Below are 2,824 nucleotides of genomic sequence, written 5' to 3'. Positions count from 1 at the left end.
ATATAAGGAAGATCAAATAATCTGATCCAAAGATGAAACTTTAAATTACCATATGTTCCACCAAAATGTATATCCCATGTCCCTTTATTAAAATCTAATTCATCAATAGAACCAAATATATTTTTCATCTACATGTTAGTTTCATATATGATCCCCTTATAGGTTTGACACTTGAAGAATATTCCTCTTTAACATGATGCAATTCCTTCTTAAGCCACACCCTAAATAGCTTCTTTCTGATAAAGCCCCAATTTTTTTGCCATCGAGCAATTAACAACAAAATTAGAAAAGCCATTATGGTCTACACCCATGTCAAGTTTAGGACTCTAAAATCATCTAAATGACAATTGAATAAGTATACATGATATAACCTACAAGTAGAATACTATATTCCTTGGTCAGAACCTCTTGCACTCATCTTAGGTGAACCCCACTTATTGAAACCAAAGATAAAAATCATCCAACCCCCCTTTACTCATTGTATGCCAAACCCCTATGCATAAATTTCATCACAATACCTAGTAATCTTGAACTTAAGCTTTGAATCCATTTCTACTACTTTTGTCATGTTCTGAGTGATCATTAATCTTAAGCTCCGATACCATTTTATCATACCCCAAAACCACCACCTCAGTCAGCCACATGACATAAATTGGCTTGTCCTCCTTTTTCAGAAGGCTTGAGTGAGTGGTCCTTCCTCTTCAAGTTGTAATCACCACGTCTCCTCTAGATCTATTTCTATCTTCATGCTAGAAACAATCTGGCATTCTTGCCCTAATATCCAAAAGCATTGTCGCACTATTGGATGGCATTCTAGGGTGGATGGCCAAAGAATGTATTCTTGCCCTAAAAAGTGAAAGTATCACTAACTTGATTAGGCATACCTTGCAATATCACAACCTCTCATGGAAGGAATATAAAAAATTATGGTAAATAGGCTCCCAACACTATTTCGGTTCTACTTATCTGATCATGTCAAGCTTTATGCTATACAAGTTGATCATTTGATTGTGTAGAAAGAGGCTTGACCTCTCCTTAATTATCCTAGGTGGCTTCGCAGCTCCTTTCAAATGGGTCATAGACATTGCCATCCTGAAAACAAATGAAGGCTGTATGCTAACTTGGGCAAAGCTCTAAAGAATATGAAAGGCTTGAAAATCCATTACAATCTCAACATCTATGAACACTAGTGATCTTAATTCATAACAAAATATTTCATATTAACAAATAATAAAACTTATATAATATACAAAATCCAGTCATCTAATCTGTCACATCCCAAATCCGGGACATAACACGGCCATGCTACCGAGGGATGGAGCCCACGATAACACGAAGCCAATCCATCATAATCATCTAAAATCCATCAAATAAAAAGATTCAATTCTATTATTCATCAAATAATCGAACCAATATTGGTTCAGAGCATCTAAATCCAAAAGCAAGTACTAACCCGAATCTCAACATTCATAAATAACTATAAATCCATGATTATAAAATAAATTAAACTTCTACTGTCAAATTTTCAAGCTTGCTATGCCGATCTTCAAGCTTGGATTCTTTTTACCGATCCTAACCTTATTTCTCTGTTCAAACAAAAAGAAAACAAAAAGAATATGAGCTACACTAGCTCAGTAAGTAGAACTTGCACTTCCTTATTGGATCAAACATAAGTTTTTCATGATAATGCAATATTTAAAAAATAACAGATAATACAAAATAAAGCATTTCATAGAGCATATAACAAAACAAGTTATAAACTCATCATGCATGCATAAATCATGTATATTTCACAATCATGAATCATAAATCATTTTCATCATGTATTCATGTCATGTTTCAAAATATTGCTCACAGATATTCGTGCTAAGGTCACTATTATACCCGTGACAGGGCCATGTTTCTTAATCGACAGAGTTCTTAATTCATGTGCCAACTTTATACCCGCTGGCAGGGCCATGTTTCGTGTGGATGCTAGCTCCGGATGTCGACCTTCCTGAAGGGATTCATTCATAGCCATCTGAGAGCCTTTGAAATCATTATATCTTTTTCTTAAAGCATACATATACATAGATGGAAAAATAATGAAATTCATACTTCATAATCATGCTATTTTCATAAGACATATTCATGAAATCAATACTTACAATAAAACATGCTTTTTCATCTCACATATGCCGATCCTTATTTTATGAAAAATTATGATTTCATCAATAGCAATTCTTTGCATAAAAATATGATCATTTAAAAATAAATAAGGAGCATAAGTTCTACTTACCTCGTTCATCTTAGATCTTCAGACTTTATTAAAAGAATCAGCTAATCCTATTTAAAATATCAAATCATCATCAATTTCTATTCCATAAATATAATAAGATTAAATCATAAGGAAAGAGGATTGTTGTCCGGATGTGTCGGTCCATCCAGATACCAGGACAATTCAGGGTCTCTGATCTGAGGGTCAGATTTAAGTGACTTGATCAAGAAATCGTGAAGCACAGATCGAATTAAGGTCAAGATCAATCAATAGGATTCTTTAATAATAAATTTGAAAGATTCTTGATATGATCAAATGAGGTTGACATACAGCACGAATATCAAAACAACTTCGGATCATCTTGTTAGAGTCAATATGAGCTTCTAAAAGATAAAGGCATGACTCAATACAGGATTCATAGACCTTTTTTTAGAGAGAGAAAGTTAGTCATGAGAGAGAAAGTAGAGAGAGAAAGTGGAGAGAGAATCTTCGTATCCTTTAAAAGTGACAATCATGATTGAGATCATCAGAGGTTATATCAGGATGACTTAATATGGATTAACCATG

This window comes from Elaeis guineensis, chromosome 4, assembly GCF_000442705.2.
Source record: "Elaeis guineensis isolate ETL-2024a chromosome 4, EG11, whole genome shotgun sequence".
Lineage (NCBI taxonomy): Eukaryota > Viridiplantae > Streptophyta > Magnoliopsida > Arecales > Arecaceae > Elaeis > Elaeis guineensis.
This window is presented reverse-complemented; position numbering follows the sequence as displayed.